The sequence below is a fragment of the Lissotriton helveticus genome, chromosome 6 (genome assembly GCF_964261635.1).
Source record: "Lissotriton helveticus chromosome 6, aLisHel1.1, whole genome shotgun sequence".
In the NCBI taxonomy this organism is placed as follows: Eukaryota; Metazoa; Chordata; class Amphibia; order Caudata; family Salamandridae; genus Lissotriton; species Lissotriton helveticus.
The window spans coordinates 1463467534-1463492535 of NC_136067.1; the positions used below are offsets into that span (position 1 = coordinate 1463467534).

Below are 25002 nucleotides of genomic sequence, written 5' to 3' on the forward strand. Positions count from 1 at the left end.
AGTGTATTATAGTCCTTATTCTAAAACATTTTTCTAAAAAAGAATATATATATCAAATCCCTCTCTATGTTACAAAGGTTCACAGGGGCAGTGGGTGCAAAGCTCTGTCCTTTATTCTAACATCTCTTCTTAGTCTTTCTGTAACTTGCTGACAATTTAATAACGGGCCGTCTGTCCTGATAGTACTAGTCCCAATATTTCCTTGCTCTGCATCAACATGAGTCTTGGAATTGTCCCCCATTTTGGTACTGACCCCTCCCTCCGCCTTGGATTTGTCTCCTTTAGTGGCATTATATCAAAAGCTGATCCTCTTTACTTGCAACCTGTTGATATTCTTTAGTGGTACATCCTATGTACTCCTGCCATCCCTCTCTTTCTCCATCTGAATCAGAACTTGTGTGTGAAGTGTCTGAAAAATTAACAACCATCTCTCTTTTCCATCTTCTGTTTGTGACTCTCCCTCGAATTCAACTGTCCTCATTGCAATTTCTTTCTTAGTAATCACTCCCTAAATAGGGATAAACACTTTCCCTACTGTATCTACTGATGTCCTTTCGTAATTGTATACTTTTACATTAATTAAATAATCGTTATACCCCCATATATTTATATTACCCTCTTTAAGCTTTTATTTCACATCCTTCAATGCTGTGCTCTCCTTCAATGTTGTGCTCTCCTTCAATGGTTTCTCAAGTTCTTCTATTTCTTTTTCTCTAACATTATTACCTCCTGAGTAGTCTTAATTACCAAGAGCATCCAACTGCAACTACAGTGATTTGCTGTTAATGACCAAGTCTGTTTGAACTTTAGATTATCTATAAACAATGCAGGTTCATTTTTTTATTTAACATTTGGTATCACCCCACTTTTATTGTATTTGGACAAAATATTGTGTTTTTAATATTGAGAAACAGATATAGTGGAAAAAGTATTGTGACACAAAAATATTGTGATGCAGAAATATCGTCGTCAATAATTTTCTTTTTTTTTTAGGTAATATCGTTTTTGGGTCTCGCTGGCAATGCATCCGCAAGCGGATGCATATGTCCAGCTGGAGACGTATAGCGATCAGTCTGGGGGGAAGGAGGACAAGAGGGTGTACGAGCTTGGATTCGTGTGCGCGAACGCGCACGTCGCGTCCCGCGCCGTACACATGCGCGCGCAGACACACTCGCTCACACACCCCCCTCCCCCACAGTCACACACACACACGCACTCCAAGACACATACACACACACACGCACGCACACACACATACACAGCCCGCCCCCCCCGCACGCGCGCGCGCGCACACACACACATGCGCTGCCCCCCCCCCCAACCCACTCACCGGCTTCCTTCGTGCGGCGGCTCTCAGCTGCAGGGCCCGGCAGCAGGACTCTTCTTCCCTCCTTCGGCACCGGGGCGCAGGGTAGGCTCCTGCCTGCTCCGGTGCTCCAACTCGCGACTCTTCCGTGGGAGGCGGGGTAGGCTCCCGCCCTCCTACTTCCTGTTTCCGGTTGTCGCGCCGGCCTGCCTGACTTCCTGGTCGCAGGCCGGCAGAGTAACGAGGATGTTTGATTTGCGGTATTTATTTATTTAGTTATTTATGCATTTTTATATAGCGCGGACTTTACCCGAAGGCGGTATTTATTTATTTATGTATTTATGCATTTTTATATAGCGCGGACTTTACCCGAAGGCGGTATTTATTTATTTATGTATTTATGCATTTTTATATAGCGCGGACTTTACCCGAAGGCGTCAGAGCGCTTCACATTAGGAACAGAAATGAAACATAATGAGAAACATTACAAAAGAACAGGTTGCAAAAACATAGGTTACTTACATAAGGTAATAGTGACAATTGTGAGCAAACAAAATACATGAGGTAGTAAAAACTATAAGCAACCAAAAATACATGAGGTAGTAAAGGTAATAGTGACAATCGTGAGCAAACAAAATACTTGAGTAAAAATTGTGAGCAACCAAAATACATGAGGTAGTCAAAAGTGCACAAGAGGAAATGAAAGTGACAAGTGTGCAGTTATAAGAGAAAACAGAGTATAATTAGAGGTATAGGCCTGCAATAAGTGCTAGACACTCAGGCTCAGGAACAAGCGTTACATGGGCAAGGTGGCACTTGAGGAAGTATCAAAGGCAAAGACATGTGAGAGGTAGCAGCCGTGTGTTGCAAGGGCAGAGTGGTGTGAGCATGTTACAAAAGGGCACCGAACACCAGTACATGGAAAATACTGCAAAAAGGCAGACCCTCCAATCACAGGCATACACTGGGAAGGCACTTCCATGGTCATGGAAAGTAGAAATTATCAGTAGTGGGAAGTCTTCCTCACAAATAGCAAGAGGACGTGAATTACTTTTGGAGGTGTCTCTGGAGGAGGAGGAGAACTTTGAGGTCCCTTTTGAAGGCCTGGGAGGAGGTGGTGGTCCGGAGCTTTTTTTTGTCCTCTCGCGGTTTGTAAATACAAAACATATTGCATTACAAATGCTATAGGTATCACATTTGCGAAAGTTATAACTATTGGCATTGTAAATGACGAAGCTATTAATTTAGCTATTTAAAAAAAAAGAAACATAAATAAAAACTTTGTCATTTACAATACCAATAGCTCAAACTTTCCTAATGCGAGACCTATTGCATTGCAAATGCTTGTTAAGAATGTTGTTTTTCGCAAACCATGGGACACGATTGAGGCCTGTCTCCGGGGGCTCCTTCCCCTCCCTAAGAAGGTGAAATTGTTACGTTGATTTACAGGATTAGCCCTGATGCTTGCCAAAAAAATTATTACGAAGCGCTGGAAATCTAACATGGCGCCCGTGAGGGCAAGTGGCGTGAGGAGGTTATCAGGTGGGCTGTTGCAGAGAGGGAGGCATTACATTGTGAAGAATATACGGGACTACGAAAACGTCCAATATCCTTAGAATGGGCGCACCTGATAGATCTTTTTAAAGCAGGCACGGGGATGATTTTGAAGATTTGCATATTACAGTGTTGGAAAGCGGTGCAGGCGTCTGATTACTGTCTGAATTGATTGTGTTCCTTATTCCTCACCTTTCCCCTGCACTTCCCTTTCCTTCCTCACCCCTCTCCCTCTCCCTCTCTCTCCCCCTTTCTCTTTACCCCTCTTCCTTCCCTTCCCCTTTAGTTGCAGACCTGACAGTCACCAGGTACGAAAACATCTGATAGGGTGTATTGTCTATGTAGCGGCAACAGTTATTTTTGTTTAGTTTGGGTATTGTTAGGGGTGGGTCTCATTGGGTGGGGGTTACTGGGTACTGCAATTTTCGTCCATATTCATGATTCTACATTATATGCACTTATAAAGAATGCACATTAATATTTTATAATGATATTGCACTTAGTACTGAATGGATCAGTATTCTACATATTGTAACTCTGAATATATATATGGCTAACACTATCTTGTTATAGAAAAATGTGACCAAAAAGTATAATCTTGTTTATGTATAAATAGATATCATCCGAAGTACTCAATAAAAATTTGTGAAAAAAAGAATCTTGCTTTTCTTATCATTTTCAATATTATAGTTGTTAAAAATAATGTTTGAATATTTTAATGTGTTTGAATGCATATTTTAATTTTACATGTTATCATTGTATAATTGTTATTCATTTTTTAAATATAGTTTGTAATGTTAAGTGATTTAGTTTTTTTATTTAATGGCTAATAGTAATTTAGAGTGTTGTAGAGGGTTGTTGGGTTTGTAAGGGGATAGAGTTGGAAGTTAAGTAACAATTATGAATTATTAATTTATAAGTAAGTATGTGATTTATATACATTTGATACTTTATGCAGTATTGATTTATTTTAGTTTTATTTTAGGTGCAGGTTGCTAGGTTTGTAAGGGTATAGGGTGGGAAGTTAATTAAGTAATAATTCAATAACCTTAGTTAATAATTGTTATTAATATTTTAATTGACTCATAATTAAGTAATAATTAATTAACAACTAATTGTTGGTTAATTATTTAATGTATTATTTATCATGTTAATTGTAGTATACTTATTTAGTTAAGCTAATTTTTAGGTATGTGCTGCATGGTTTGTATTGGTATATGGTGGGAAGTCAATTAAGTAGTCATTAAATAATAATTATTTTTAATTGTTAATTAATGTATTGTTTAATTCTTTTAATATATATATATATATATATTTTACGTAAATTAATATTGTTTATAGTAAGAGTTTCACATTTCTTTAAATAAATCACTAGGGTTTTTTAAATGTGTAATATGTTAGAAGTAAAGTACTTTTCTTACTGTTGCACAGACCGGAGTGGGAATAGTAAATGCAACACTTCTGAAGTCCAACACTTTCCCTATTGTAGCACAGACTTAGGTGGGAACAGTAAATCTTACCCCTCTGAAGTCCAACTCTTTCCCTACTATTGCACAGACTGGTATGGGAATAGTAAATCCAATCCCTACAAATTCCAATGCGTTCATTACTGTTGTACAGACTGGAGTGGGAATCCAATGCTTCGACTTGAGTGGGAATAGTATATCTTACCCCCTCCGAAGTCCAACGCTTTTCCTACTGTTGCACAGACTGTAATGGGAATTGTACATGTACAACCCTTTCCCTACTATAGCACAGACTGGTGTGGCGATAGTAAATTTCACCCCTCTGAAGTCCAATGATTTCCCTATTGTTGTATAGACTGGAGTGGGAAAAGTAAATCTGCCCTCCCTCCAAAGTTCAACACTTTCTCAATTGGTTTACAGACTGCAATTGAAAGGTAGAAATAGTAAATTTGATCCCTCCGAAGTCCAATGCTTTTCCTACTCTTGCACAGACTAGAGTAGGAATAGTAAATGTAACCCCTCCAAAGATCAACACTTTCCCTACTGTTGTACAGACTGGAGGGGGAATAGTAAATGTAATCCCTCTGAAGTATAATGCTTTCCTCATTCTTTATAGTATTGTTTTGTAAATGTGCTTTTATGGGTTTTAAATTTGTAATATTTAATGTATTGTCTAAGTTAAGTAATATAGCTGCTGTTTGAGTAATGTTTCATATTATGTTGTACGAATGGCCTAGGAAGGGGGGTGCGCTGGGTGCAGGCCGCCCCGGGTGTCATCACTGAGGCAGGTGACAAAATGACAAAAATATGTGTTTTAAACACACATTTTTGCCAACTTAAAATTATAGGAGCAGCAGTGTGGGCAAATGGGGCTGCACCAGTATATTTAATTCTCATATGTGTATATAGACGATGCTCAACTTCCCGTGACCCATTGCTAAGAAGTAACAAATATAGGAAAAAAATACTTTCTTTTTACATAATCAATTTCTGAAAAGGAGCATACAATTAAACGGGATTCCTTCATCAATTATGCACAAGCAAGTAATTAGACATCTTTCATTCACAAACTACACATAATATTAAGGGATACAAAAAATTCAAGCAAAATAGAGCTCAAGGAGGCTTGAGATTTATTTTTTTCAATTATTCGTAGTCAAATGCATTTAATAACACAGAAGGAGAGAGAAAAGAAAGTTAGGGCTACAAAAAAGTCATTTATGTGTTTGTTAAAATGCAAATTAGATCTCCAAGAGAAGAGTTAGAGTTAGAGAGAAGATATGATTGAATGTGTAAAGACCTTTTTTGCTATAGTTGCTGGAAAAGAGCAGGATAAAGAGATGAATATGAATAAGAATGAGCAGTCAGATGATGAAGATGATTAAATCATAATACTGATAGATCAATTGAGACAGCCAAGACTGATGTAGGGGTTTATAAGTTTGCCTGGGGAGACACATGAATAGTACAGTCTCCTATCGGCAAAGCCTAGTACAAGTGGAAGTGGGGTACTAGAGGATCCGACAGGTTACTTCTGTGAGAACAGTAGTAAAGACACCTCCTAAAGAAATTTGTATCAGAATAAGAAAAAATGGTGATTTGTTACAAGGGAATGTGGATTGAAAAAGTCAATTGAAGTATAATGCTCATGAAATGAGGTATTTGATAAAAGAAGCAGCTAGATGGGCCAATGAAGTTCATGATAAATTAGAAGAATTAGTTGATACCTTGGAAATTCAAATTTGCAAAATGAAAATTATGAAATAGATTTGAGACATGATGAAATCAAAGAAATGGCTTGATTACCTTAAGGACTCATATTAAGGGGCCCATTAGGATATTGGACGGTGGCACCACCACGGTGCTGGCGGGGCGCATATTTCCGCCCGCAAGCAGCTGGAAAGACATCCACCATATTAGTATTGCAAAACATAGGTCGATTCCCGTCTGTCGCGGAGCGACGCGCACCGCCATCAAAGTGCGCCCGCCACCGCAGCGGTGTGAGCCAACGGAGACTTACAGCCGTGGAGAGTGACGTCCACCCCACTCCACAAATTAGGATGGCCCAAACAAGCAGACGCACTGCAGCGGAGACACCGCCTAACCAGAGACAGCAGAAACTCGATAGCAGAGCGCGATACCCGGTCCACACCACTCGGTCACGCCCGCCATGGACCCAGCTCTACATGTGTTCCCGGTGCTCTACCTACTACAGCACTATTATCTCATGGGCCGCCGCGGACGCCGCCATAGGTACCCAACTACACAAGTACAACACACAACACACGGGCTGACACTGGGTCCAAATCCACAACAGACACCCTGCTGGGGGCATCAGCACATCCACAAGGGCACCCACACATGACCCACCTGCCACCAAGACACCCCTCTGCATCCTGGACACACATCGACGGTGAACTTGCAGCAATGTCCCGGTCACGTCACGGCAGAGGTGAATACATGCGTACAATGCAGAAGGCAGGGCCAGTGCAAGGCATGGGCAGGGCACAAACACCCCAGGGACACACCTTCCCCCACCACACATCAACACACCCCATGAAGGCACAGCCAGGTGCCCATCCTGTACACACACATGCACAGCAGCAAGCAAGGTCAATCCGCACCCTGCACCACACAACACAACAAGCAACCAGGGAGACAGCCACTGCAGGAGTGGGTGCACTGGAACACACAACACACAGCACAGTGCCACGCAACACACACACCACACACATGGAAACAAACATGAATACAAGCACCAAAGTAACACATACAAGGAACAAACATACACACAGCCTGCATACTCACACATACATACCACACACTCACACATAGACAACCAACATGTCCACAGCAATGGAGCACAACAAATCAGCAATCCAAAGTGGGATGTACACAAATGGAAGGCCATGGAGACACACAACAAGCATGTGCACATCTCATCCAAGACCAGGAACACAGAACACCTCCCTCACCCCATCAAACCACACATGGCTGCTACAGTCAGTGAAGTCAAACCAGAGCCAACACAGTGCAACAACACAGGGAAGACAGCACGGCATACCAAATAAAGGCACAAGGAAGGAAGGAAGGCCTGGAAGTGTAACTGGGAACAGCCACACATGCATACAACAACCCCACAGGAGTACACACAGGGCCCATATACATACTCCATTACTGACAAACACCAGGAGGAATTTACACACATACCCCCTCACAACAGCAGCACACAACACCAGTGGCACACACACTGAAGGCTGCCAATACTTGCCAGTACATACACACACAAACAAGCACACACCCTGGGTGTAGCCACAAACATGACATACACACAGGGATGCCAGAACAGATGTCTGCCCAAAAACAACACACACAACACAACAGAAACACACACAGAACCCCATCTGAAACAGACATACCCGGTCAACCAAACTGTGGATAGGCAATGGGAGCACAGACACAACAGGAGTGCACAACCCCTCACCCAGGACCAAAACACACACAATATACCACAGATCACACAAGAAGTGCACCATCACAGAACAACACTACCACATCAAACCAACTACAGATGCACATGAAATAAAAACTGAACAAACACTGCAGGACATCAAGGGATATACATCAGGCAATGCCAAGGCCACATACACACAGCACTGTATGCACAACAAGCAGTGTGTGTACACCAAGCATAGCAGTCACACACAGACATGACTGACCCAACCGCAACACAAACAACACAAATCAGGATAGCACAAACACAACAGCACACCCAGGAAGTAAAGCAATACCACAGCCAACACACATACATCCAACACAACAGATGCACCATTCTGGTATACAAGAGCAGAACCATCTTGACCAGAGCACTGGGCAGCATACACAGCTGAAGTGCACATGAGCAATCCTGACTGATTAATAGCACAAGAACATCACACATAAACCATTAGGGCACTGTCCAGAGTGGAACATTTGTCTTGGCCCAAGAACTGCACCACAAAGCACAGTGTCACAAATGAAGTGATGGGGAGGCACACACACATGTAAACCAAGGGTACAGCTAACATCAAAGTGAACTGTCTTGCATGTCAGCAGTCGACATGTAAGGGGTGTACCATACACAAATAGAGGAAGTGCCGACTCACAATGGGTAGGCATAAGTGGAACACATAGGGGATGACATTACATCACACACACCATGCCATACAGGAGGATACAAGGCACCATGTGCCTGCAATGCATGAGAAGCACAACCACAATGGCAGTGTGGACTGGAGCAGCAGGGCTGCACAGTCTACACAAACAGACTCAAGACACATGGATGATCAAACAAACACAACACTGATGTGCAAGTCACACACTCGGCACACTCAAAAGTGACTAAAACAACAAGTAAGAGTTAGACAGAACAGCACGGACACACCAACACACTGCACAGTTCACAACAGACAACTCACACATGTGCCTACAACCACATCCACAGGGCTGACTCCTGGGTGACACATGTGTGTCTTTCATAATCCAAGGGCACACACACACATCCACACCCCCTACAAAGTCACACCCTTCACACTGCACACCTCTTGACTATCCAAGAGCACACATCTCATGTAGGCCATGGGACCAGGACTAAGGGCCATCACAAGATGACCATGCACATACACAGCTGGGCACACATAAAGGAATAACACACATTCATGATGACATTGCCCAGCCTGCATGCAAACCTGTACACAGTATCACACCCTGTGCTGGCAGTGTCCCCCAACCTGACATGTGAACAATGTAGCCAACAATAGCACACCATGAAAAAAAGAACTGCATGACAGGTAAAATTGACACCACAGATAACACAAGTATCAATGTCTGAATGGACCGAAGTCCCTGTCACCCCTGTTAAAAAATGTAATGCAAGTAAAGAGCTTGGCAATGTTGAAGTGACACATAGAGCATGGGGCACAGTCAACCAAATGCACACACCAAAATAACTTTAATCAGCAAGGACACTGACAAAACAGATAACATGAGTAACTGTCTTTATTCACATATTGCACAGATGTGACAGTAGAACAACAGTAGAGAAGAGCAAGGCACAAAATGCTGAGCACATGCAACAGAATCTGCACAGGCAAACTCTAAACAGGAAGGCCAGTGGCCACGGCAAGTACATGAGAGGCTGCACAGGGTAGAGTCCAAAACAGCAGAGCAACAGGGCCAGTGTCAATGGCAGGTTGCACAGCAAGTAAATGAGAGGCTGCACAGGGTAGAGTCCAACACAGCAGAGCAACAGGGCCAGTGTCCATGGCAGGGTGCACAGCGAGTATATGAGAGGCTGCACAGGGGAGAGTCTAACACAGCAAAGCAACAGGGCCAGTGTCCATGGCAGGGTGCACAGCAAGTACATGAGAGGCTGCACAGGGGAGAGACCAACACAGCAGAGCAACAGGGCCAGTGTCCATGGCAGGGTACACAGCGAGTACATGATAGGCTTACCAGGGTAGAGTCCAACACAGCATAGCAACAGGGCCAGTGTCCATGGCAGGGTGCACAGCGAGTACATGAGGGGCTGCACAGGGGAGAGTCCAACACAGCAGAGCAACAGGGTCAGTGTCCATGGCAGGGTGCACAGCGAGTACATAAAGTTAAAGTTAAGGGATTTATAAAGCGCTTGTAGACCAAACGGTTTATTGGCGCTGGAGACGGAAGTATGAGGGGCAGAGAAGCAGACTACTCTGCAAAAGCGCGCAAGAAGAGCCAGGTCTTCAGTTCCTTACGGAAGTCCATATAAGAAGCAGATGTCCTGATGGAAAGGGGTAAAGAATTCCAGAAGGAAGGGGCCAGAAAAGAGAAACTCATGCCACCATGTTTCTTCCTTCTGCAACGGGGGATGTACAAAAGATGTTTAGAAGAAGACCGAAGGTCACGGGTGGGGGTATAAACCTTAAGTTTAGGGCTGTGAAGGCAGGAACAGTGCCAGCTAAGGCTTTAAAGATCAAACAGCCAAGTTTAAAAAAAGAACGTTTAGAGAAAGGTAACCAGTGTAATGCTTTTAAGAGTGAAGTAACATGGTGGTGTTTGGGGAATTTATAAACTAATCTGACAGCCTGGTTGTGAATTAGTTGGAGGCAGCGAAGCTCGTATGCCGGAATACCGGCATACAGGGAATTGCCGTAATCAAGACGTGATATGACCATGGCTAACAAGATGAGTTTCAATGCCGCGTTAGAAACAAAACAAGAATTTTTACGAGAGTGCATGGAGAGATCACTGCTAACTCGGATGCCAAGACTTTTGACAGAAACTGAGGGAGAAGGTGGAAAGCCAAGGGAGGAAGGCCAAGAAGTGGAAGACCAGGGACTGGAGACACCCCCAGTGAGCACAAGCTCGGTCTTATCAGGGTTGAGCTTAAGATGGTTAGCACTCACCCAGTCACTGATGAAAATCATAACTGATTGAAAGTTAAGAACAGAAGGAGAAGAAGAAATATTGAAAATAAGTTGGAGGTCATCGGCGTAATTAAACACCGTGACGTCCAGTTTTTGAAGAGCAGAGATGAGAGGGAGAATGTACAGATTAAAAAGAAGAGGAGAAAGAGAAGACCCTTGGGGAACACCGCAGGTGATAGGACGAGCAGCAGCAGAAAAGCCGGCCAACTGGATGGCCTGCAGACGATTCTCCAAAAACGAGGAGATCCAAGCCAGGGGAGAACCCCAAAGCCCCGCGCCCTTGACACGGTCGATCAGGACGGTATGATCGACCGTGTTAAAGGCAGCTGACAGGTCCAGAAGTACCAAGGCCTGGAAGGAGTTGGCATCGGCTCCACATCTAAGTTCATCCAACACAGAGAGAATGACAGACTCTGTGGAATGCGCAGGGTGAAAGCCTGCCTGATGGAGGTCTAAGAAATGCGTATTCTCAAGGAAGTAGGTTACTCACGCTGTCACATGACTCTCCAGGATTTTACCCAAGAACGGAAGCAAAGTAATGGGGCGAAAATTGCAAGGAGAAGATGGATCGGCTCCCGCCTTCTTCAAGATGGGAATGATTTTAGCCGTTTTGAAGAAGTCGGGAACCGTTCCCGATGAGAGGGGGTTGTTAAGAAGTAAAAGAGGGGGGACCGAGCAGACAGAAAGGACCTCTTTTAGAATATGAGCAGGACAGCTGTTGGAGGGGGAACCAGATTTAACCTTGTTAAGTAAAGAAAGGAAAGTTTCCCTAGATATATGGGGAAACTTATCCAGACAGCCGGAGTTAACAGGAGGGTTCGGACAGCGGAAGTTGGGAGAGGGAATGTTGACTTTATTAGTACTGATTTTGTCAATAAAGTACTGGTTAAGAGAGTTACAGAGGGCTTGAGAGGGGGAAGGTTTGAGAGTAACTCTTGCAGAGGTGGACAAATCGTAGACAATCGAAAAAATGTCTTTAGGCTTGTTAGCGGAGAGAATTTTTTTTTAAGTACAATAATCCAATTTGGCCTGAAGAATAGATTTCTTGTAGTCCTGTAACAGCGTGAGGTACAGTGATTTTAAGATAGGGCAGTACCTGACCCTCCAATGACGTTCAGCCTGCCTAAGAGCCAACTTTTTAGATTTTAGTTCAGGGGTAAACCATCTGTTGGCATCATGAAGGCGGCGGGTCCTAAGGCATTTTAAAGGAGCCAGCTGATCGCTGGCCGAAGCAAGCTAGTTATTGATTGCGGTCGCCTGAGAGTGGAGGGAAAGATCAAGTAGACTAGGACATGAGGATGAGGGGGAGGAGCAGAGAAGGGGTATGTCCACTCGTCCCCAATTTCGGGACCAGGTATTGGAGGGAAGCGAAAGTTTACTGGCCTCCGCAAGATCAAAGGAAAATGAAATAAAGAAATGATCGGACCAGGGGCATGGACTAATGGTGGGGGTGACAATACACAAGTTGACTGACCAGACCTGGCCCAAGATGTGACCGTGAATATGAGTTGGAGAATGCAAATGCTGGGAAAGATTCATGTTACAGAGCAGGTCAGTGAATTCTTTGGAGTGAGAATCCTCCCGTGCATCAGAGGGCCAAAAGTTAAAGTCACCCAACACCAAGAGACGAGAGTTGTTAACGACCAGTGTAGCCAGCAATTCCTCAACTGCTTGACAGAAGAGGGGCATGGTCTGCGGTGGGCAATAAAAGTGCACACATGTTAGAGGAGCAGTGGTGGAGGTAGAATGGACAACGAGAAAATCCACTGTTGCGATAGCGGGAAAGGGCATTGGCAGAAACTGAAATTTGGAATGGATAATTATTGCAACACCACCTCCTGCTTTCCCATCTGGGCGGTCAGAGCGTAGGATGTAATAAGGCTCGGGAATTGCTGCTAAAATGTCAGGGGGAGAATCAGATGAGAGCCATGTTTCAGTAAGAAACAATATATCAGGCTTAACAGTATCTAAAAAAGTAAAAGCAGAGCAACAGGGCCAGTTTCCATGGCAGGGTGCACAGCGAGTACATGAGAGGCTGCACTGGATAGAGTCCAACACAGCAGTGCAATAGGGACAGTATCCATGGCAGGGTGCAAAGCAAGTACATGAGAAGCTGCACAGGCATAAGGCAGAACAGGAAGGCCAGTGGGCATGGCAAAGTGCAGAGTGAGTACATGAGAATCTGCACAGTCAAGGGCAGAACAGCAGTGAATGACAAGGCCAGTGTGCATGGCAAAGTGCAGGGTCAGGACATGAGAAGCTGCACAGTCAAGGGCAGCACAGCAGTGAATGACAAGGGCAGTGGACGTGGCAAAGTGCAGAGTGAGTACATGAAAAGCTGCACAGTCAAGGGCAGAACAACAGTGAATATCAAGGCCAGTGGGCATGGCAAAGTGCAGAGCGAGTACATGAGAATCTGCACAGTCAAGGGCAGAACAGGAAGGCCAGTGGGCATGGCAAAGTGCAGAGTGTGTACATGAGAATCTGCACAGTCAAGGGCAGAACAGCAGTGAATGACAAAGCCAGTGGGCATGGAAAAGTGCAGGGTCAGGACATGAGAAGCTGCACAGTCAAGGGCAGAACAGCAGTGAATGACAATGCCAGTGGGCATGGCAAAGTGCAGAGTCAGTACATGAAAATCTGCACAGTCAAGGGCAGACCAGCAGTGAATGACAAGGCCAGTGGACATGGCAAAGTGCAGAGTCAGTACATGATAATCTGCACAGTCAAGGGCAGAACAGGAAGGCCAGTGGGCATGGCAAAGTGCAGAGTCAGTACATGAGAATCTGCACAGTCAAGGGCAGAACATGAAGGCCAGGGCATGGCAAAGTGCAGATTCAGGACATGAGAAGCTGCACAGTCAAGGGCAGAACAGGAGTGAATGACAAGGGCAGTGGGCATGGCAAAGGTTGGAGTCAGGACATGTGAAACTGCACAGCCAAGGGCAGAACAGGAAGGCCAGTGGGCATGGCAAAGTGCAGAGTGAGTACATGAGAATCTGCACAGTCAAGGGCAGAACAGAAAGGCCAGTGGGCATGGCAAAGTGCAGAGTGAGTACATGAGAATCTGCACAGTCAAGGGCAGAACAGCAGTGAATGACAAGGCCAGTGGGCATGGAAAAGTGCAGGGTCAGGACATGAGATGCTGCACAGTCAAGGGCAGACCAGCAGTGAATGACAAGGCCAGTGGGCATGGCAAAGTGCAGAGTCAGTACATGATAATCTGCACAGTCAAGGGCAGAACAGGAAGGCCAGTGGGCATGGCAAAGTGCAGAGTCAGTACATGAGAATCTGCCCAGTCAAGGGCAGAACAGCAGTGAATGACAAGGCCAGTGGGCATGGCAAAGTGCGAAGTCAGGACATGAGAAGCTGCATAGTCAAGGGCAGAACAGCAGTGAATGTCGAGGCCAGTGGGCATGGCAAAGTGCAGTCAGTACATGAGAATCTGCACAGTCAAGGGCAGAACAGGAAGGCCAGTGGGCATGGCAAAGTGCAGAGTGAGTACATGAGAAGCTGCACAGTCAAGGGCAGAACAGCAGTGAATGTCAAGGCCAGTGGGCATGGCAAAGTGCAGAGACAGGACTTGAGAATATGCGCAATCAAGGACATAACAGCAGTGGATGACAAGGCCAGTGGGCATGGCAAAGTGCAGAGTCAGGACATGATAAGCTGCACAGTCAAGGGCAGAACAGCAGTGAATGACAAGGCCAGTGGGCATGGCAAAGTGCAGATTCAGGACATGAGAATCTGCCCAGTCAAGGGCAGAACAGGAAGGCCAGGGCATGGCAAAGTGCAGATTCAGGACATGAGAAGCTGCACAGTCAAGGGCAGAACAGGAGTGAATGACAAGGGCAGTGGGCATGACAAAGTTTAGAGTCAGGACATGAGAAACTGCACAGCGAAGGGCAGAACAGGAAGGCCAGTGGGCATGACAAAGTGCAGAGTGAGTACATGAGAATCTGCACAGTCAAGGGCAGAACTGCAGTGAATGACAAGGCCAGTGGGCATGGCAAAGTGCAGGGTCAGGACATGAGAAGCTGCACAGTCAAGGGCAGCACAGCAGTGAATGACAAGGTCAGTGGGCGTGGCAAAGTGCAGAGTGAGTACATGAGAAGCTGTACAGTCAAGGGCAGAACAGCAGTGTGAATGACAAGGCCACTGGGCATGGCAAAGTGCAGAGTCAGGAAATGAGAATCTGCAAAGTCAAAGGCAGAACAGCACTGAATGACAAGGCCAGTGGGCATGGCAAAGTGCAGAGTCAGGACATGAGAATCTGCCCAGTCAAGGGCAGAACAGCAGTGAATGACAAGGCCAGTGGGCATGGCAAAGTGCAGAGTGAGTACATGAGGTGAGTACATGAGAATCTGCACAGTCAAGAGCAGAACGGGAAGGCCAGTGGGCATGGCAAAGTGCAGAGTGTGTACATGAGAAACTGCACAGTCAAGGGCAGAACAGCAGAGAATGACCATGCCAGTGGGCATGAAAAAGTGCAGAGTCAGGACGTGAGAAGCTGCACAGTCCAATTTCCAATTTCCAATTTAAAACATTTATAAAGCGCAACGTTCACCGTACGGTTTCTTGGCGCTAATGAAGGTCCGGTAACTGAAGCAGAATAAGCAGTCAAATGACAAGAGTGAGCCAGTTTACACGGAAAAGGCCTGTTTGAAAAGGAACGTTTTGAGGTCTTTCCGAAAAGAGACATAATGAGTGGCAAAGCGTAGGTGGTCGGGAAGGGAGTTCCAAAATGTGGGAGCCAAGATAGAGAAATTGGCTCCACCCCACTTTTTGCGCTTAAAGCGTGGGATTTGAAGGAGAGACTTGGAAGAGGAACGAAGCTTCCTGGAGGGAACGTATTCGCTTATCAGCGAGGAGATGAAGGCAGGGGCAGTGCCTTGGCGGGCCTGAAATGTCATGCAGCCGGTTTTAAAAAGGGAGCGTTCCCTGACAGGAAGCCAATGGAGCTCCCTAAGGAGGGGTGTGGAGTGATGGTAACGTGGGAGGCCATAGATAAGCCGGGCCGCCTGGTTCTGTACCATCTGGAGCCTCCGCAGGCTGTATGCCGGGATGCCGTTGTAAAGGGCATTGGCATAATCCAGCCGCGAAATTACTAGTGCGGCCATGATCAATTTGAGTGCCTGGGGGGAAAAGAAACGGGAAACAGTGCGGATTGTTCGGAGGGTGAGGAAGCAAGAGGAGACTACGGAGCTAATTTGTGATTGAAGGGTAAGATGGTTATTCATTTTGACTCCCAGTGTTTTGACCGTAGCTGATGGTGTGGGGGCGGGACCAAGAGAGGGAGGCCAGAAAAGGGAGTTCCAGGGACTGGACGAACCACCAGTGAGAACCAACTCGGTCTTATCCGGGTTCAATTTGAGGTGGTTGTGGTTCATCCAGTCCCTGATTAAAATCATAATAGACTGGAAATTAGAGACAGAGAGAGAAGAGGAGGATAGGTCAAAGATGAGCTGGAGGTCATCTGCATAATTAAATACAGTGACCTCCAGCTGCTGAAGAGCGAAAATAAGAGGAGAGATGTAAATGTTGAACAGTAGGGGAGAAAGAGAAGAACCCTGGGGGACACCACAGGTGACGGGGAGTGGGGTAGTCGTGAAGTCTCCTAGCCGAACCGCCTGGGTGCGGCCCCTCAGGAAGGAGGAAAGCCAGACCAGGGCTGATCCCTGAATTCCAGCCGCCCTGACACGGGACAGTAAGATGGTGTGGTCCACCGTGTCAAAGGCGGCGGAGAGATCGAGGAGCACCAGCGCCTGGTATTGGTTGTGATCCATTCCCTTCCTGAGGTTATCTAGGACCGATACCACAACTGATTCGGTCGAGTGCCTAGGGCGAAAGCCAGCCTGGCGGGAAGCCAATCCCCCGTTTACCTCTACATGGGCACTGAGTACCGCGGTGACATGGCGCTCCAGCACCTTGCCCAAATAGGGCAGCAGGGAAATGGGGCGGTAATTGGCTGAGATGGACGGGTCAGCGCCAGGCTTCTTCAGGATGGGCACTATGGTGGCTGATTTGAGTGCAGGCGTCACGACTCCCTGGGTCAGGGAACTATTGAGGAAAGTGATGGGGGGTTCGGGACAGAAGGAATAGATTTGTTGCAAAATTCGTGCCGGACAGATATCTGCCGGAGAACCCGATTTTAGTTTAGGGAGAATCGCCAGGAATACTTCCTCAGTGAGGGGGGGAATAGAGGTAAGACAGCATTGAACGGTGGGAGGGGGAGGGTCGATAAAGGCAAACGATGGGGGAGGGATGTTAGCCTTGATGGTTAAAATCTTTTCTAAGAAATAAGTGTTTAGTTGGTCACACAAAGACTGGGATGGGGGAATTTGGGGTGAGGCTCTGTCGGAAAAGGCTAGGTCATTCACTATACCGAAAATCTCCCTGGGTTTATTTTCAGCTGACGTTATTTTAGTTGAAAAATAGGTGGTTTTGGCAGCGAGAATTGCCGTTTTATAATCGGCAAGTGATGAGAGATAAAGGATTTTTATTGAGGGACAATAGTCTTTTCTCCAATGCCTCTCTGCCTGTCGGACGGTCAGTTTAAGCTTTTTTAAGTTGTAGTTAAACCACCTATTTGAGTCCTTGGGTCGACGGGTGGAAATACGACGCAAGGGAGCTTCTGAGTCACAGCCTCCAGCTAGCCAGACATTAATTGCCTCGGCTTGAGAGTCGGATGAGAGGCCAGAAAGGGTCGGGATGGAATTTCGAAGCCGAGAGGTCAAAGAGGGGAGATCAACTCTGTTCCAATTTCGCGACCAGGTGTTTTTGACGTGTGGGACTTTCGACACCGGTTTGATAGAAATGGAAAAGGAAATAAGGGCGTGATCAGACCAGAGACAGGGGGATACCGTCAACGGGGAAACTGGGAGGTTGAGGGACCACACCTGGTCAAGTATGTGACCGTGAGAATGGGTGGGAACAGAAATGTGCGGAACAAAGTTCAGGGAAAGAAAAAATTCTGTAAATTCTTTCGAGGCAGTGCACTCAGAAGGGTCGGAAGGCCAGTAATTGAAGTCACCGAGCACCAGGACCGAAGCGTAATTGACCACCAGGGTGGCCAATAGGTCTTGGAATGCTGGTAAGAACAGAGACGAAGACTGGGGTGGTCGATACATCAGGAGGCATGTGATGGGGGGGGAAAAGGAAAGGGAACGGGCGACAAGGAATTCAGTGGAGGGGATAGGGGGAAAGGAAAGGGTTTGAAAGTTCAAATCGGACCGAGCAATTAATGCCACACCACCGCCTGCCCGTCGGGCGATCAGCACGGAAGGCAACATAGGAAGGGGGGAGGGTGGCCAGGAGAACGGGGAGGGACGAGTCACAGAACCAGGTTTCGGTCAAGAGCAGTATGTCCGGCTTCTCGGAGTCGAGTAGGACAAACAGCTCATGATGGTGTTTGACCGCTGATCTGGTGTTAAGTAAAAGAACAGATAATGAAGGAATAGAGGGGGGGGAATCCGGTAAGGAAGGGAAATGCGACGGTAAGGCCGGCAAAGATGGCGGCAATATTGGGGAAGAGAAAGGGGCAAGCTGTAACGAGGCAATATGCCTACTGATGGATTCTGAGAGTGGCCATTGGCCTTGGAGGGAGGTGATCTCCTCAGAGGAGTAGCAAATAAATTTGGCATGGGGACGTGCCCCTAGCCCCGCCGGGCCGCGGACGGGCGCAGACGGGCTTGCCTTAGGCGCGCCCGCTGCGCACGTCCGCTGCGCGTTCTAGGGTTGCACATTGATATAGGAAATCTTAGGGGCGGGAAGGGGGCGTGGCGTCTAGGTGGGCGTGGCCAGCCGCGATGGAAGCCGGAGGGAGGGGGTCACGTGAGCGCTAGGTCCGCTACACGGCGCCCTCGAAGTACAAAGTGCTGAGGCAGTAGAATGATAAGTTTTTAAAAACACAATAATCACAGTATTACAATGTTAAAGACCGCTACTCCCGGCTTTTCGCCTCAGGAGACTCGGACCAACAGAGCGCTTGCGAGTCAGCGCTTAAGAAGGGCGGGAAGGGGGCGTGGCCTCTAGGTGGGCGTGGCCAGCCGCGATGGAAGCCGGAGGGAGGGGGTCACGTGAGCGCTAGGTCCGCTACACGGCGCCCTCGAAGTACAAAGTGCTGAGGCAGTAGAATGATAAGTTTTTAAAAACACAATAATCACAGTATTACAATGTTAAAAACAGCTACTCCCGGCTTTTCGCCTCAGGAGACTCGGACCAACAGAGCGCTTGCGAGTCAGCGCTTAAGAAGGGCGGGAAGGGGGCGTGGCCTCTAGGTGGGCGTGGCCAGCCGCGATGGAAGCCGGAGGGAGGGGGTCACGTGAGCGCTACGTCCGCTACACGGCGCCCTCAAAGTACAAAGTGCTGAGGCAGTAGAATGATAAGTTTTTAAAAACACAATAATCACAGTATTACAATGTTAAAAACCGCTACTCCCGGCTTTTCGCCTCAGGAGACTCGGACCACAGTCAATGGCAGAACAGCAGTGAATGACAATTCCAGTGGGCATGGCAAAGTGCAGAGTCAGTACATGAAAATCTGCACAGTCAAGGGCAGACCAGCAGTGAATGACAAGGCCAGTGGGCATGGCAAAGTGCAGAGTCAGGACATGAGAATCTGCATAGTCAAGGGCAGAACAGCAGTGAATGGCGCGTCCAGTGGGCAAGGCAAAGTGCAGTCAGTACATGAGAATCTGCACAGTCAAGGGCAGAACAGGAAGGCCAGTGGGCATGGCAAAGTGCAGAGTGAGTACATGAGAAGCTGCACAGTCAAGGGCAGAACAGCAGTGAATGTCAAGGCCAGTGGGCATGGCAAAGTGCAGAGTCAGGACATGATAAGCTGCACAGTCAAGGGCAGAACAGCAGTGAATGACAAGGCCAGTGGGCATGGCAAAGTGCAGATTCAGGTGAAAGACCTTGTAGGCACAAGGTGGATAACCTGAGCACTCCTGTGTGCTAATAAGGCAAATGTTTTCAAATTATAGTATGATTGTTCAAAGTTTTATTCACTTTGTCTTCAATCTTTTGAGTAAAGATATATTTGTTCTTTGACAATTTCAAGCAATTTACATTTCCAAAGTAACCAATTGTCGTAATTTGAAGATATCCATGGTAATCAAAAATTCCAAAATTTACATCATGTACATGGTTGAAATCCCCAATGCATTTCAAGCTGCAAGCTCTTCGTCAGGGGGGTCGATATGTACTGTAAGTAAGAGGAAAAAAGAACGTGTAAGTCAGGAACCGGGTGTGGAACGAGAACTTGACGGTCTTCCAGTGACAGTCATGCAAATGTGATTGGGTCAGAAACGAATTAACAGTGCCGGTAGTGTTGGGTGAAGCAAAACCGATCCATTGTGAAAAACGGACGAATTAAATAACAAAGGAAATTGAGGGGGGAGTGGGGGAAGTATGTTGACTAGGTTTAAAGGTGCAAATTCGGCTTAACTTAGAAAATACGCCCGTGATCAAGAAAAGGATGGGTGGTGTCATGCGAGAAACAGTTCTGAAAACGTACCAAGTTGAGCGTGAAACGAAGTGATTAGACCAGCGGACACCCATGAAAATAAGAAGACCAAAGGGTGAGTAGCTTACCTAAAGAATCAGGGTTAATACGAAATCGTGCCGATGAAAAGACGCCATCCGGTGAACACGGAAGTCGGTGTTAACAATGCGCATGCGTCTATATGCGATGGGATGTGTAAAGATGGAAAACGGGCTAATCCCGTGGAACGCAAACATGAAAAAAAATGGAAAACAGACTGGAGAATGAAGATGACGGAAGAGTGGTGATGTAAACAAGAATAGCAGTGTGCAAGGAAACCGGTGCAAGGAGTGAAAAATGGTACAAAAAAGGAAGCATATGAAAAAATGTGCAATGGAGGATGTGTAATAAGGAATGTGAAGGACAGAATACAAAAATACAAGAAAAGAAAATACAGAATATACAAATGAAAATGCAGTATGTACAAATAAAAAATCTGTACGAAAGAAATGTTCATTAAAATTATGCAGTATGACGATTTAGGTATGCACGCACAAATTGCGAACAGCCAACGTATGCTAGTCTGTGTCAAATAGAATACAGGTTAGAGAAAGCTGCTGTATTCCAAACGTTCGTTGAGACATTTTGGGACGATGGTGCCAAGTTTAAAGATACAAGACAGTTCTCGTTGCAGCAAGTATTTTTTCGGGTCCATGCCTTTCGGTTTTTCAACCACCTCGAGCACTAGAAAGCGTATTTGGCTATTGTTGTGATTAAACTGGGTGAAGTGGGTTGATACACAAGACTTTAAATTTTTGTTGCGGATGTTACTCCTGTGTTCATTAAGTCTCGTCTTTATTTTTCTTTCTGTTTTCCCTACATACGGGAGCCCGCAGGGACATTTCAGAAGATATACCACATTCGTGGTATCACAAGTTGCGTTGGTTTTAAGAGGAATTTGTATTCCAGAGCTGGGATGGTTAATGCAATTGCCTGAAATGATGTTATGACAATTTTGACAATTGTGATAGGGAATTGTTCCTTTGTATATGGTTGGTTCAATAGTGCGTGGTTTAAGGAGTGATCGCAGATTTTTGGATCTTTGGTATGCAAAGATTGGTACTTGGTTGAACAAATTGTTAAAATCAGGTTCTAGTTGTAGTATTTGCCAGTGAGTTTTAATGCTTCTTTTGATAAGATGACTTTTGGTAGAAAATTTGCTGACAAAAACATTGGGTTGACTGCTTGAACTCTGCCTGATTTTTTGTGTCAGTAATGAAGAGCGGTCTATGGGACTGACTCTGGTGTAGGCTGATGTGATGATTTGTTGTGGATATCCCCTCTTGGAAAATGTGTCCATGATGTTGATACTATCCTGTGCCAACGACTCTTCAGTAGAGGCAATTCTTTTCGCTCTTAGCAACTGGGAATAGGGTAAGTGTTTCTTTAGACTGGGTTGGTGGAAACTGGAATAGTGTAAGTAGTTATTTCGGTCTGTGAGTTTGGTAAAAACAGATGTTTCAAGTTTGTTGTCTTTGATGGTAATCTTGACATCTAAGAAAGATATCGTGGAGTGGCTAAAGTTGTGTGTGAATTGGATTCTTTCATTTACACCGTTGAGATGATTGATGGCTTTGGTCAATTGTGCTTCTGTTCCGGTCCATATTAGGAAAATGTCATCAATATAACGATAGTAAATTTGGAGATGATTTTTCCAATGCGGTACAGTAAGAATGTTTTCGGTTTCGTAGTCTTGCATGAAAAGGTTGGCGTATGATGGGGCTGCACAATTGCCCATGGCTACTCCTGAAAGTTGACTGAAAAATTTGGTTTGGTAACTGAAATAGCTATGCATTAGAGTGAATTCAATCAATTCCATGAGAAAAACCTGTAGTTCATGTGGTTTGGTTGTTTTGAGTAGTGCTGCTTCTGCCGCTTGAATGCCAAGATTGTGTGGGATGGAAGTGTATATTGAATTAACGTCTATTGTGTAGAGTAAAACTGGTGTGTGGGGATCGATCTTGATGAGTATGAGTTTGGATAAGAAATCGGTGGTGTCTTGAAGGTAGCTTGCCATTTGTTTCACCGACGGTTGCAAGTGGCGATCAATGTAGGTGCCAATCGGTTTGTGAATGGAATTGCACGTGCTGACGATGGGTCTGAATGGTGGTCTGGTCGGATGTTTGTGGATCTTTGGGATCATGTACAAATATGGAGTGCTGGGATATGCTTTGATGAGATAGTTTCGGTCTTTGGTAGTGATGGTGCCTCTGGATACTGCTTTATCAACGATGGTTTGGAGAACTGCAGCATATTCTTGAGTGGGGTCTGAATATATTTCCACATAGACGTTAGACTCTGTCAAATGGTTGCTCACGCTGTCCAGATAGAATTGGGTGTCCATGATGACCAGCGAGCCGCCCTTGTCAGCAGGGCAGATCATGATCTCATTGTTTGTCGCTAATTGCTTCAATGCAATTTTTTTTGTCTTGTGAGGTTTTGTCTATGTCGAACTGTGGTCTGTTGGATGTTGTCTAAATCTTTTTGTACTAGGGCTTCAAATATGTCAAGAGTTTTATGGCTCACAGGGGCCAAGAAGGTGCTTTTAGGACGTAAATCCATAATGGCGTTGTCTTCAATGGTAGTGGAAGTTGTACACACATTAGAAAAAAAGTGTCGTAATCGTAGAGTACGCATGAAATCGTAAAAACTTACTTGCGACTCAAGATCGTTGGTGTTATAGGTGGGGACAAAGGAGGTCCCTTTTTGCAGGACTTTATTTTGTGTGTTTGAAAGGTTAGTTATGATCAAACTCTGTGGCTCCTCGTTGATTGTGCGATAGGTCGCTGTTGTTCTGTTAAAATGCGTCCGCCGGGATCTCCTGTTGCGTCTGTGCCTACCCCTAAAAAAGGCACCGGTCCAGTGCTTTGAATTGTAGCATGACTAGTAGATGCATCGCTTACGGAAGGTCCACTGGAGGGGATTCCTCCTTGTTGCACTGAAACTGAACGTGGTGTTTGTCTGGCATCTTGTCTGGGTTGACGATTGTATGAGGAACCATCTGAGGAAGATGTTTCGCCTGCGGATGATTTGTTATATTGTGATCTTTGTTGTCTTCTGGCCGCATAGATTTCGGCCCAATTATATACCTCGCCAAGCTTGTAGTCTACTGTATCACGTTTGAACTTACGTAGTTTGCGTTCATTAATCTCTTTTGTATATTTTTCGAGTTGTGTGTTGACGTCTTCCAAAGTTTGACTCAATTCCTCTGGGGTCCATTTGGAGGTCAATTCATCTTTGAGCTGACATGAGAAACTGCACAGCCAAGGGCAGAACAGGAAGGCCAGTGGGCATGGCAAAGTGCAGAGTGAGTACATGAGAATCTGCACAGTCAAGGGCAGAACAGGAAGGCCAGTGGGCCTGGCAAAGTGCAGAGTGAGTACATGAGAAGCTGCACAGTCAAGGGCAGAACAGGAAGGCCAGTGGGCATGGCAAAGTGCAGAGTCAGGACATGAGAAGCTGCACAGTGAGTGTGTTTGACTGTACCCAGCAACACACTCAGGTGTTAAACAATGGGCAGGACTAGCACACCTGTATGAGAGACAGGTGTGTGAGGGGGACTACCACTCACTCTTGGCTGTCAGGCGGACTTGGAGCTGGCTGTGTGTCGGGGACAGCAGGACCACTTAACTGAGGAGAGAGAGGCCCAGGGCTTTCAGTATCTTGGCAAGCTGGAGGCCTGTTTGAACCAGGTGGTGTAGTGGCACATGGAGGTGGAGTCATGCAGACCTGTGACACAGTGTTGGTGGGAGAGGTTTGAGCTGTGCCTTTCCACTTCTTGGGAATTCTAAATGCCTTCCCTGTACTGGGGTTAATGGAAACTGGTGATGACACAACAGGCACACACACCAACAGACCAGCATCAGGTGCAGACACTGGCACTCCCTCTATTGACATGCTGGATCCTGCGGAACGCTTTGTCTGGCTACGCCTCTGGACCACCTTCCCCTGTTTGCCAGGTGTACCCCCTACAGTGCCCTCCTTCCTCTGTTTTACTGGGTTTGGAATGGGAGTCCATATGGTGGGTGAATGTGGCTCTGAGCCCTTCCTAGGTATACCCTTGCCATACAACACCTTCTCAGTGGGCATAGAAACTGCATGCCTAGCTTTGCGTGAAGTTTTAGGGACAGGAGAGTCCTTCCCTGGTGATGCCTCTGAGGCATGTGAGCCTGATGTCTGCTTCATTGCTTTTTGGGCCTTGCTCTACCCTGACGTGCTCTTGTCTTTGCATTCTGGGGTGACTTTGCTCTTCTGTGGGGATGGTGTCTGCGGGTGGGCCCGCTTGGGTTGTGTCTGCTGGGTGCTTCTTGTGCTGTATCATGACTGTGACCCATGGGAACCATGGTCACTATCATCAGATGTGGACACTGACTGGGGGGAGGACAAATGCCCTGGAGCAGCAATGGGAGTATGTGCCTGTTGAAGGGCAGACGTCACTGTGGACGACAAAACCTGGACAGTACGGTGTAGCCCACCCACGTCAGAGTGTATGTCCTCCATGTAGGCAACCACCTGGCCTAATTTTTGTCATGGTCACTGAAGGCGTTGAGCAGGGCTGTCTGGCCCACACAAAGCTGGCGCAGGAGCTCAACAGACTCAGCACTGAGGGCAGCAGGAGGGACAGGGGCAGGGGCAGCGGAGCCAGGTGTGAATGTAACCCGTCCCCTCTTACTGACACGGACAGC

At 46.3% G+C, this 25002-nt stretch overlaps 1 long non-coding RNA gene across 1 annotated transcript in view; it reads left to right on the forward strand.

Moving 5' to 3' along the window:
- LOC144761787 (uncharacterized) overlaps positions 1–25002 on the forward strand; it is a 124801-nt gene that overhangs the window by 83698 nt on the left and 16101 nt on the right. The gene's annotated exons all lie outside the window — the stretch shown is intronic.